This window comes from Hyperolius riggenbachi, chromosome 1, assembly GCF_040937935.1.
Source record: "Hyperolius riggenbachi isolate aHypRig1 chromosome 1, aHypRig1.pri, whole genome shotgun sequence".
Lineage (NCBI taxonomy): Eukaryota > Metazoa > Chordata > Amphibia > Anura > Hyperoliidae > Hyperolius > Hyperolius riggenbachi.
Genome location: NC_090646.1, coordinates 284534003 through 284547098, shown reverse-complemented (window position 1 = coordinate 284547098; position 13096 = coordinate 284534003). Strand labels below are relative to the sequence as shown.

Genomic DNA, 13096 nt, shown 5'->3' with positions numbered 1-13096 from the left:
CGTGTAAACGCGCGTGAAAGCTTGGTACAAACGCTCCCATTCGCTTGAATGGGAGCGTTTAACGCCAAGCCCCGAACGCTGGCGGTAAACGCTGCACAAGCGTCTGTCTGAACCAGCCCTAAATATGGCAGTCTCCATATCCTTCTCACTTCAGTTGTCCTTTAAAATTCCTAAGCGTTGGCAGTTAAGAGACGAATTTCATATTACATACTTTCAATCAACAAGATTGTAATATGCAAATTAGAGGAGTCAGAGTCGGTGGATTTTTGTACCGACTCCACAGCCCTGGATGTATATGACTCATTCAGAAAACCCATTTTTAATTTACACAAGTAAAATGAAACTACAAATTAAATATCTGCTATTTCTTTTTACTCATAATCTTTGTAAGTCAGTTATTTAGCATTTAGTCCTTGGTTATTATGGGAACCCCTTTCGGCCTCTTGCACACTGCACGCGATTCCGATTCAGATTCCGCTTTTTAATCAGTTTTTACATCGGATTCAGATTCCGATTTGCAGTGTGCAGGGAGCAAACTGCAAATCAGAATCTGAATCGGATGTAAAAACTGATTAAAAAGCGGAATCTGAATCTGAATTGCTTGCAGTGTGCAAGAGGCCGAAATGCAGTATTTGCTATAAATGTTTGTCAGCTCACCCTCCTTTCTTGCTTGTTGTCTAGCTTGCTCCATGTGACCATTCTTATTTTCTGCCTCATGGTATTTTCTAGTGCTGGGCCTAGTTGTTAAGGCTCTGCCTGTAGTTGTTGTGCTGGGTGAAGCATGAATCACAGCTCTTAGTCCAGCCCTGTCTCACATGCCTCTAAACATTTCCTGCTTTCTCTCTCCTCTCTTTAACTGGCAAGTTCATATTCCATCTTATTGTGCAGTTGTTCTACCAGTACTTGGAAACTTGTTTCTTTTTGTTGTTCAACTGGAACAATGGCCATTTTCAATTTTTCTCATTTTTTTTCTGACAGGGGATGATAAAGTATTTTTGAAGTGTAAATATAGCCCCGTTTCAGAGCAGGAAAAAGATACGAACGGAAATCTATTCACAGCATGTACATTTGAGGCCAAAATTATTAGTGTTCCCCCCCCCCCCCCCTCATGAAATTATACCACACTCTTGATTTCACCATGATAATGATCATTAACAACTAGTATGCATCGCTGCGTAATGTGTTGGAGCTTTATAAATAAATGTTTAGTTTTGAATCAAAGCATTTTAATTAGGATATTTTATTGATACAGCGAGTAGAAGCAGGACAAAAATGAGACATCCAGAATTATTAGCCCCCTGGCCAGTAATAGTCAATAGTGTACCCTTTCTGAGCCACAACTGACAACAATCTCTTAGAGTACTTCTTTACTATGTTGGCTCAGGTCTCCTGAGGGATTTGGTTCATTCTTCCATTGCAGATTGTTCTAGCTGGTCCAAATTGCATTGTTTCCGAACATGAACATTCACTTTGAGCACCCGCCACATATTCTCAATAGGATTGAGGTCTGGGCTCTGTGTGGGCCACTCCAGGATCTTAGTCTTGTTATCCTTGAATAGCTGTTGGACTAATTGTTATGTATGCTTTGGGTCATTGTCTTGTTGGAAGACCCAGTGACGGACTATTATTCCTCAAAATGTCAATATAATTTTCTTTTTTCATGATGCAAAGCACCCGAACAAGGCTCCCTGTGCCTGAGGCTACAAAACAGCCCCATAGCATGATGCTCCTACCCAGTACTGTGGAGTAAGTTTATGGAACAACCGACTCCAGGTACCCAAAAAGACGCCACAGCCCTGCTCACCATGTTTAACTGTGGGGACTGTATTCCAAGGGTTTAAGGCCTATGCCTTTTTTTGACAAACATAAGCAAGATCCGTGTGCCCAAATATTTCCAGTTTAGCCTCATCAGACCAAAGCCCAGACTTCCAAGACTTTATCTTTCAAATGTTTACGGGCAAACCTTAGTCGGGCTGTGATGTGCCGCTGTTTGAGTAAAGGGATTCTTTTGGGACAATGGCCCTGAATCCCACCATGATGAGCCCTCGCAACCAGGGCTGAGGAGTTAGAGCAATTTTGGGTACCAGGAGTCGGAGTCAGTGGTTTCATAAACTTAGGAGTCGGATGATTTTTATACCGACTCCACAGCCCTGCTCACAACTGTGTTCCTTGAAACATCAACCCCAGAAGAGGTCAGGTCAGCAACAATCATTTTGGCAGATGTTAGGGGCTCCTTGTAGACGTCACTGGCTATTTTCCTCTCCAGAATTTCTAGAAATCTTACTCTTACGGCCAAAGCCAGGTTTGTTTTTACAGAATTTGTCTCCTTGTACTTGGCAATGATGCATCGTACAGAAGTTCTAGACACTGTCTAGACACTAAGTAGCTTGGAAATGGCAGTTTAGCCTCCCCCCCCCCCCCCCTTATAGTTGTAAGAACCTATATGGGTTCCTACTATCTTCTGTGCTTCAGACTGATTTTCTTTTGTCTTTGGCATGGTGAGTAAAGGTAGCCATACACCTGACGCTGCCCATATACTGCAGGCTGATTCCCGTCCAATTTCAGCATGAAATCTTCAGGGAATCGGTTGAGCCTGCACTGCCACTGCCCCCCAATATATAAATGTGCGCCCCCCCGGTTTGTGCATTTATACATTACCTGTCCTGTAGCAGCCTCCGGGCGGGGTCCGTCCATCTCTCTGGATTCTAACAGCTGCATACATGCTGGCGACGCATAGCGTCTGACAGCAGACGCTATGTGCCACTAGCATGTATGGGTGTATGTGGCTGTTAGAGCCCAGAGAGATGGACGGACACCGCGGGAAGGCTGCTACAGGAGAGGTAATGTATAATGCACACATTTATACATTATGGTGACAGCGGTGGAGGTTTCGTCGCATGTTCTGGAATCCGCTGCCGTACCACTGCACAACCAACTTTGGTCCGACATCTTGCAGCATGCACGATCGACAATGCGTCCAATTTTCGTCACGAAGTTGGTCGCTTTGTCTGTCGGGCATGCACTTGGCGGTCCCGATTTTCATCGAATTCGATTATAATAATCAAATTGGATGGTTGATCGGCCGCCAAGTCGCCTGATGTATGGCCACCTTCACAGTAGTCCTTCTCATGTGTTCAGGCGCCCAGTTCCTTCCTTTTTTATGCTGATTGAATGTTTTTAGGAAGCCAATTGAGTGCACAGGTGTGGTTTCAAAGCTGATTGGTTAATTACTGTTAGAATGGTTAATTACTGTTAGTGTGTTTTAAAGCAAACATTCACATAGGGCTAATATTTTTGACCTCCCCATTTTTACTATATTTGATATAAAGCAAGCCTAAAAATATATTTTATATTACAAAATGTACCAAAAGCTACTTAATAGCACCAGTGAATGTTTGATTATATCAAGTTTTATCAATGCTGCAGATATTGGGAAGAAAATGTTACATCATTTCTGTTGTACCTGTCTGCTCACAATCTTTGGGCATTTTGGTGAAGAAAGAAAACCTAATACAGTACTAAACTCCCCAGTAAGGTTCGCTCTGCTCCCTAATCATTGCTTACTTAGTTTCCAGGTCTCATCTCACTAGCATGACATTGAATTGTTTGGCAAGTATCTATTCAGCAACTCCTGGTTACAGCAATAGTAAATGAGTAACAGCCCTGTCAATCAATTTACTTTACACCACTATCAATTAGTAGAGCTATGTTCTACCAATTAATAGTGTAGTGACTTGGTGTATTTTGGAAAACATGGTTGCAGGATCGTCAGTGTTTACCCACTAGCACTGAGAGAGAAGAGACCTGCCGAGGTTAAGATTACCAGGGTCCACAGAAAACCTTTCAGTGGTATAGAGTGTCAGCTTTGCTCCTCTCAGAGGAGCTACATACACATGTCCAACTAAACTGCCTATTTATCGTCTGACTTTAGTGTGTTGGATGATAATCAGGCATATTGCAAACGAATTGATGAACTATGTTGGCCAACGGTCGTCTGATATTGTGCAGTTGGTCCGTGTGTACAAGTAGTTTGAACGACTTGTACTAGTTTTGAATGCGTAGTCCGTCGTCCGCATTATGTAAATGAGTTGGTCGTTTGACTGTTTAGACGTGTGGACATAAAGGTTGTGGAAGTCATCAAGTCGTGCGTGTGGTTGTGTGCATGTTGTGCACTCGTTGGGCGTGTGTATGAGCCTTTATCAAGCCACAGCAGAGGAGGCTTGCTGTAATGCAGGCAGCTAATCACTTTGATCATTTGTGGAGTAGGGAGAGGTGACATACTACTTACCTTCATGATTCTGGTTGCTGATCTCTGCATTGGTAGGAAAGGGGACTACTGAACCAACTCAGAAATCTGTAAGGGGAGGTGGGACCAATCAACCTCCAAGGAAATCTATTAAAAAGGAGGAGGCTATAAGGAAGAAAAGGGAACTTATAGGGGACATGGGATACTATGTGGAGGCACAGCAGCTAGGCATTATAGAGGAGCACTGCACAACTGTAGTTGTGAATTTAATTCATGTGTGATTAACATATGTTTGTCTGCTTATGCCTTGATAAGGGAACAGAATAGGCCCAGAAACTATCGTCGACTTACAATCAGATATCGTTTCTGTGTGCATTGGAACAATAAAACGAAGTCTGTGTGGATCCCTATTTTGATTTATTTGACTTTGTTGCTAGGGAATCCCTGCACCAGCCTAACTCCGTTGCAGGTGTGCGGTTCTTTTGATTAGATAGTCAAGGCAGCCATACATTAGCAGATGGCTACATGACATGTTCAAAAGTTAGGCCACATACAGACATCAGACCATATTCTTTGGAAAATGAAAGATCACAGACCAATCTTACCACCCTTCCTGTAGTATAAGAGCCATACTCTACACAGTCTTTTCTATGGAGCTGAACTCCACATCAGAAAAAAATCATTGCAAGATGCTGCACACACAGATGCTGTACAGACACAAAAGATCAGTATCTGCAAAAGATCTGTTCCTGCCAAAAATCCATTCCTACAAATTGCAATGATAGTCTATGAGATCTGCAGATCATCATACACACATGATTTAACTGACATTCATCTGCAGATCAGATCCACCAGGATGGATTTTCAGATCTGCAGATGAATGTCAGTTAAATCATGTGTGTATGATGATCTGCAGATCTCATAGACTACCATTGCAATTTGTAGGAATGGATTTTTGGCAGGAACAGATCTTTTGCAGATACTGATCTTTTGTGTCTGTACAGCATCTGTGTGTGTTTCTGATGTGGAGTTCAGCTCCATAGAAAAGACTGTGTAGAGTATGGCTCTTATACTACAGGAAGGGTGGTAAGATTGGTCTGTGATCTTTCATTTTCCAAAGACTATGGTCTGATGTCTGTATGTGGCCTTAGACCCCTCTCTCATCAGAGAGTGATTTGCATCACATTGCAAATAGAATTTCAAGAGCTTTTAATATGAAATCTATTAAAAAAAAAATCTATTCTGCAAATTGCTGCTATTGCCACATGTTGGTGTTCCTTGAGTCCCCGGAACTGTCCGACGCCCTCCCCACAGGTGTCTCCACATGTACATGTACCGCTGCTACCACCATGCCCCAGACCTTTCAAGTGATGTCTTTTGTACAGACTGATCGTTAATGTTAATCCTGGTTTTGGACGGAAATAGTCCAAAATGAATAACGGGCGACGATGTAGCATAGATCTCCAGTAGATTTGATCACAGTGATTGAACTAGCCAGGGAAAAAAAAGCCTAAACATATTAGTGTATTGGCACCTTCATACCGTGGAAAATGTCAGTGCTACAGCACATCTCTTGTTGTGCAAAGTGTCTCTTGTAATCAGCAAAGAAGTCTACGCATGTCTGTCTGTGCAGCTGACTTATGCATTGTGGGGCATAATAAGCACAGGCAACGTGTTTCGTGGGATCTAGCCCACTTCCTCAGGCCAAATAAAGTGCCACTGCAGTCTAATAGCCGCATTCGGGGCACCTCTAGCAACTGCAGTCTAATAGCCGCCTAGAGGCGCCCCGAATGCGGCTATTAGACTGCAGTGGCACTTTATTTGGCCTGAGGAAGTGGGCTAGATCCCACGAAACGCGTTGCCTGTGCTCATTAATAAACATTTCTACTCAAAGTGAGTTGTCGTCTGAGGTAAGCCACCTCAACCTTTTAGTTTTTAGTGTTTTTAACTCTTTTATACTCCATTGGGCGCCTCTTTACTCCCTTCTGTGTCATACTCCCCTCCACGTTCCAGTGAGGGGAGTCCCATGCACCAAACTTGAGGTGAAATCCACACCACCTCATGGTTTTAGAGTGCATGAGGTTCTTTACCAAGAGAGCGACCGCCTCCAGGATCACTGGCTTACCTGAGTGGAGTCAGGTATAAGACACTACACCTGCTTCATTGTGAGTATTCCCTTTTCAAACACTTTATTTTTCCATCTACCTGTGATATACTGCACAATTTGGGCTCCCGTTGTCTTTGTGTTTTTTCCCAGTACCCTATAATGTAGTGTTGGATTCGAGTAGTCAGGCTAGATCCAGCGGTGGTGCAGGCAGTGGAGAGACCAAATGTGCCCACATAATATTTATGTGGCGTAGCGTGAGGCTAACAGTGAAAAAGTATTTGACCAAAGCGTCATCTACACGGTACAATTTTCCATCAGATAGACATCTATTAGATAGATCTAATAAGAAATTGCAATGTGTGTGGACGTTTAAATTGTTTCAGATCAATTTTGCTAGGTTTTGCTTTGATAAGTACCCAAAATCTTTTGCAAAATCTAACACAATCCGATTGGACCGGTCGGAAATGATCTAATAGATCCGTTTAATTAGATCCAATCTGACAGAAAATTGTACCATGTAGATGAGGCTTTAGTCCAACAATTTGATTTAAAGGGGCCAACGCCGTGCTGGGCTGGATCTTGCATTCCTCCAGCGGCAGCCATATTTCTTCTTGACATAGTCACATAGTCTGACATCAGTCTGAGCTTGGAGGGAGTAGCAGTGGATAGGAAAGGGTTAACTAGTGGCTTGCATGTACTTCTGGACAATTTATTTTTTTTACAAAATGTAATTTTATTTCTTTTGTGATAGTTACTTGCAACAAAGTAGCACACCTAGGTATGGGGCACACTTAAAAATAGTGCGTTCTGTAACATACTGTGAAACGCACACACACTGCCTCACATATAACGAATGCCAATGGTCTGCTTGCCTTTTGTAATTTCCTATTTGTGGCTTGTTTGTCTTCCTGTTTTTGCATTTACTCTGTGTTAAAATATACCCGAGGCGGATTCGGGGGGCAGGTGGGACACAGATGCATGTTCTCTGCCCTGTGACATGCCTCTGTGTCCTCTCTGCGCCGCTCTCCACCCCTTCTGCAATGCACTGCGACCCCTGCCAATCTACTGACTAGCTTGCCAGTAGACTAACAGGGGAGGCACTCCTGCAAAATGCCCCCTTTGTCATTGGGAACACCCCTTCCCTTCCTCTCTGTGGCACTTGACTGTCTTTCTTCAACCTTTCTCAGAGCTCTATGCTTTTGGATAAGAGCACAGAGCTCTGTATGCAGCATCATATTTCTAAATGGAGAACAAAACCAAGCCATTAAAGGCTGCAGGAGTGGCAGTAAGGGGCTGTACCTGATCCAGCTTACCCCTGTATCAGGTTAATGCCTGCTTGGGTTCTCTTTAAATTGGACACCTTTCTGTTTTTCTCCCTGCATACTGTGTGCGTTGCTAATTCTATTGTAGTTGGGTGCAATTTTAAAATCCTTCATAGAAAACCCAAACAAACTCAATATCTTTGGTGGTATTTAAAAAAAAAAAAATGTTAGGCCCAACTGGACTGAAGCAATAAAATAAATTTAGTAGTAGGCAGTGTAGTACTGTCAGTCAGTAAAGGGCAATGTTGAATGGTAGGATAGATTGCATATGATTTCTGCTATCAATTCCTGTATAGCCCACAGTCAGCGGGCATCTGTGGTTCTGCTACACTGCTGGTCTGTTTGAAAAATTGAAGGATATGGGGTAAAATCAGATAAATAAAAAAACAGATTAATCTGGTGTAATTGGCAGGGCTGTGGAGTCGGAGCAATTTTGGGTGCCTGGAGTTGGAAAAAATGCACCGACTCCGACTCCTAATGAATTTAAACAGTAATTAAAATAGAAAATAAGATAAAATGTTTTATTTCTCAGATAATAGTCATCATAAATAATTTATATATACAGTAATAGCTGTGCTTAGTCCACAAAAACAAAATAAACCAATCAAAATGATTTACCGTATTTTTCGGACTATAAGACGCACTTTTTCTTCCCCAAAAGTGGGGGGAAAAAGTCACTGCGTCTTATGGTCCGAATACAGGGAGTCCCCGACTTACAAACACCCGCCGATACGAACTGCCGCTGCGCCGCAATGTCGGGGACTCCCTGTGCAGTCCACTCTTTGTCCTCCTGTGTCCTCTTCTTGTCCCTGCCCCCCCGCAGTGTAATTAGCGCCCCCCGCTGTGTAGTTAATGTCAGCAGTGTATAACCCGATAATCCCCGCATCAGTACAATGACATTGCCCCCCCCCCCCCCCCCGTAGTGTAATTAGCGGTATCAATATAATCCAATTAGGCGCCCGCTTTGTAGTTAGTGGCAGCCATGTATTACCTGATAGTCCGCATTAGCATATTCCTGATAGTCTGCATTAGCATATTCCTGATAGTCCGCATTAGCATATTTCATTGTCTCCCGCTGGCGCTGTGTAATTAGCAGCCATCCGATCCTAGAAGTCCGCGCTGCTCAGAGACTTTTCCTATGCGTCATTCGCCTCTAGTGCCGGCTTTTCATGTTGCGTCATTACAGGCGGCCGGCACTAGAGGGAAGAATGAAGCATAGGAGAAGTCTCTGAGCAGCGCGGACTTCTAGGATCGGATGGCTGCTAATTACACAGCGCCAGCGGGAGACAATGAAATATGCTAATGCAGCGAATACACTGCGGGACTATCAGGTAATACATGGCTGCCACTAACTAGCGGGCGCCTAATTGGATTATATTGATACCGCTAATTACACTGCCGGGGGGGGGGGGGCAATGTCATTGTACTGACGCTGGGATTATCGGGTTATACACTGCTGACGTTAACTACACAGCGGGGGCCGCTAATTACACTGGGGGGGGGGGGGGCAGAGACATGCAGAGGACACGGGGACCAGCAGAAGACACGGGGGGTGGGGCAGCAGAGGACACAGGGGAGGCCAGCAGAGGACACAGGGGAGGCCAGCAGAGGACACAGGGGGGGCCAGCAGAGGACACAGGGGGGACCAGCAGAGGTCACAAGGGGGACCAGCAGCACGGGGGGCCAGCAGAGGACACGGGGGGCCAGCAGAGGACACGGGGGGCCAGCAGAGGACACGGGGGGCCAGCAGAGGACACGGGGGGCCAGCAGAGGACACAGGGGGGACCAGCAGCACAAGGGGACCAGCAGAGGACACAGGGGGACAAGCAGAGGACACAGGGGGACCAGCAGAGGACACAGGGGGACCAGCAAAGGACACAGGGGGACCAGCAGAGGACACAGGGGGACCAGCAGAGGACACAGGGGGACCAGCAGAGGACACAGGGGGACCAGCAGAGGACACAGGGGGGGCCAGCAGAGGACACAGGGGGGGCCAACAGAGGACACAGGGGGGGCCAGCAGAGGACACAGGGGGGGCCAGCAGAGGACACAGGGGGGGCCAGCAGAGGACACAGGGGGGGCCAGCAGAGGACACAGGGGGGACCAGCAGAGGACACAGGGGGACCAGCAGAGGACACAGGGGGACCAGCAGAGGACACAGGGGGGACCAGCAGAGGACACAGGGGGGACCAGCAGAGGACACGGGGACCAGCAGAGGACACAGGGGGGACCAGCAGAGGACACAGGGGGGACCAGCAGAGGACACAGGGGGGGCCAGCAGAGGACACAGGGGGGGCCAGCAGAGGACACAGGGGGACATGCAGAGGCCAGCAGAGGACACAGGGGGGACCAGCAGAGGACACAGGGGGGACCAGCAGAGGACACAGGGGGGACCAGCAGAGGACACAGGGGGGACCAGCAGAGGACACAGGGGGGACCAGCAGAGGACACAGGGGGACCAGCAGAGGACACAGGGGGACCAGCAGAGGACACAGGGGGGACCAGCAGAGGACACAGGGGGGACCAGCAGAGGACACAGGGGGGACCAGCAGAGGACACAGGGGGGACCAGCAGAGGACACAGGGGGGACCAGCAGAGGACACAGGGGGGACCAGCAGAGGACACAGGGGGGACCAGCAGAGGACACAGGGGGGACCAGCAGAGGACACAGGGGGGACCAGCAGAGGACACAGGGGGGACCAGCAGAGGACACAGGGGGGACCAGCAGAGGACACAGGGGGGACCAGCAGAGGACACAGGGGGGACCAGCAGAGGACACAGGGGGGACCAGCAGAGGACACAGGGGGGACCAGCAGAGGACACAGGGGGGACCAGCAGAGGACACAGGGGGGACCAGCAGAGGACACAGGGGGACCAGCAGAGGACACAGGGGGACCAGCAGAGGACACAGGGGGGACCAGCAGAGGACACAGGGGGGACCAGCAGAGGACACAGGGGGGACCAGCAGAGGACACAGGGGGGACCAGCAGAGGACACAGGGGGGACCAGCAGAGGACACAGGGGGGACCAGCAGAGGACACAGGGGGGACCAGCAGAGGACACAGGGGGGACCAGCAGAGGACACAGGGGGGACCAGCAGAGGACACAGGGGGGGCCAGCAGAGGACACAGGGGGGGCCAGCAGAGGACACAGGGGGGGCCAGCAGAGGACACAGGGGGGGCCAGCAGAGGACACAGGGGGGGCCAGCAGAGGACACAGGGGGGGCCAGCAGAGGACACAGGGGGGGCCAGCAGAGGACACAGGGGGACCAGCAGAGGACACAGGGGGGGCCAGCAGAGGACACAGGGGGGACCAGCAGAGGACACAGGGGGGACCAGCAGAGGACACAGGGGGGACCAGCAGAGGACACAGGGGGGACCAGCAGAGGACACAGGGGGGACCAGCAGAGGACACAGGGGGGACCAGCAGAGGACACAGGGGGGACCAGCAGAGGACACAGGGGGGACCAGCAGAGGACACAGGGGGGACCAGCAGAGGACACAGGGGGGACCAGCAGAGGACACAGGGGGGACCAGCAGAGGACACAGGGGGGACCAGCAGAGGACACAGGGGGGACCAGCAGAGGACACAGGGGGGACCAGCAGAGGACACAGGGGGGACCAGCAGAGGACACAGGGGGGACCAGCAGAGGACACAGGGGGGACCAGCAGAGGACACAGGGGGGACCAGCAGAGGACACAGGGGGGACCAGCAGAGGACACAGGGGGGACCAGCAGAGGACACAGGGGGGACCAGCAGAGGACACAGGGGGGACCAGCAGAGGACACAGGGGGGACCAGCAGAGGACACAGGGGGGACCAGCAGAGGACACAGGGGGGACCAGCAGAGGACACAGGGGGGACCAGCAGAGGACACAGGGGGGACCAGCAGAGGACACAGGGGGGACCAGCAGAGGACACAGGGGGGACCAGCAGAGGACACAGGGGGGACCAGCAGAGGACACAGGGGGGACCAGCAGAGGACACAGGGGGGACCAGCAGAGGACACAGGGGGGACCAGCAGAGGACACAGGGGGGACCAGCAGAGGACACAGGGGGGACCAGCAGAGGACACAGGGGGGACCAGCAGAGGACACAGGGGGGACCAGCAGAGGACACAGGGGGGACCAGCAGAGGACACAGGGGGGACCAGCAGAGGACACAGGGGGGACCAGCAGAGGACACAGGGGGGACCAGCAGAGGACACAGGGGGGACCAGCAGAGGACACAGGGGGGACCAGCAGAGGACACAGGGGGGACCAGCAGAGGACACAGGGGGGACCAGCAGAGGACACGGGGGGACCAGCAGAGGACACGGGGGGACCAGCAGAGGACACGGGGGGACCAGCAGAGGACACGGGGGGACCAGCAGAGGACACGGGGGGACCAGCAGAGGACACGGGGGGACCAGCAGAGGACACGGGGGGACCAGCAGAGGACACGGGGGGACCAGCAGAGGACACGGGGGGACAAACTGAGGAGGTCAAGGGGGACAGATGGGGACTCAGAAGTCACAAGGGGGATAAGAAGAGGACAAAGAGAGGTACAAGGGGGGGGCACAAGAAGTACAAGAAGTCCATAATAATTGGGGTGAGAACATCCACAAGATGCCCCTGGACCATAGACGCACCAGGTTAAAAATATTTTTTTCCCCTGGTTTTTGCCCTCTAAATCTAGCTGCGTCTTATGGTCCGGAGCGTCTTATGGTCCGAAAAATACGGTACTTGTGCTGCTTCAATAAAGCAGTCCCTGTATTTTTAAAGTCAGATATACACATCTGATTGTGACTGTATATATGATGTGTACACAGGAATCTCTTATATATATATACTAAATAACATCTATGCTGTAAGCATAAAGCTTAATGTGTAGCTATGTCACTAAAGGTGGCCATACATGGTACAATTTTTCAATTAGATAATTTAGTTCGATTATTCCGTTAGATCGAATATAAAGATTTTTCCAGCATGTCCGATCATTTTTCCTGAAAAAACAGGATAATCGTTCGAATTTCTTGATTGAAATTTTTTTTTTTTCAACTTTCATTCAATTCGATCATTTAGATCGAATAAACGGGAAAATCGAACGTTTTTATTGTACCGTGTATGGCCACCATAATAGATGGTCAATGAGATGGAAATCTTTCTGCGTTGATGCTGGTTTATGCAAATGTGTGCACTCTTTGCTCATGAAATCAAATCATTTAATATGTTGTTAAAATTTGGTTTAGTGACTACGAATTAAGAGCACCTGAGATGGATGGAAAAAAAAGGTTTATACATACCTGGGGCTTCCTCCAGCCCCCTTCAGGCTAATCAGTCCCTCACTGTCTTCCTCCGCTACCTGGATCTTCTGCTTTGGGTCCCGGTAATTCAGCCAGTCAGCGCAGTCCAGCTGTGTGCTGCGATAGTGCTGCGCAGGT

At 49.0% G+C, this 13096-nt stretch overlaps 1 protein-coding gene across 2 annotated transcripts in view; it reads left to right on the top strand.

The window, feature by feature from the left end:
- KCMF1 (potassium channel modulatory factor 1) overlaps positions 1 to 13096 on the top strand; it is a 90098-nt gene that overhangs the window by 16585 nt on the left and 60417 nt on the right. The window lies entirely within an intron of this gene.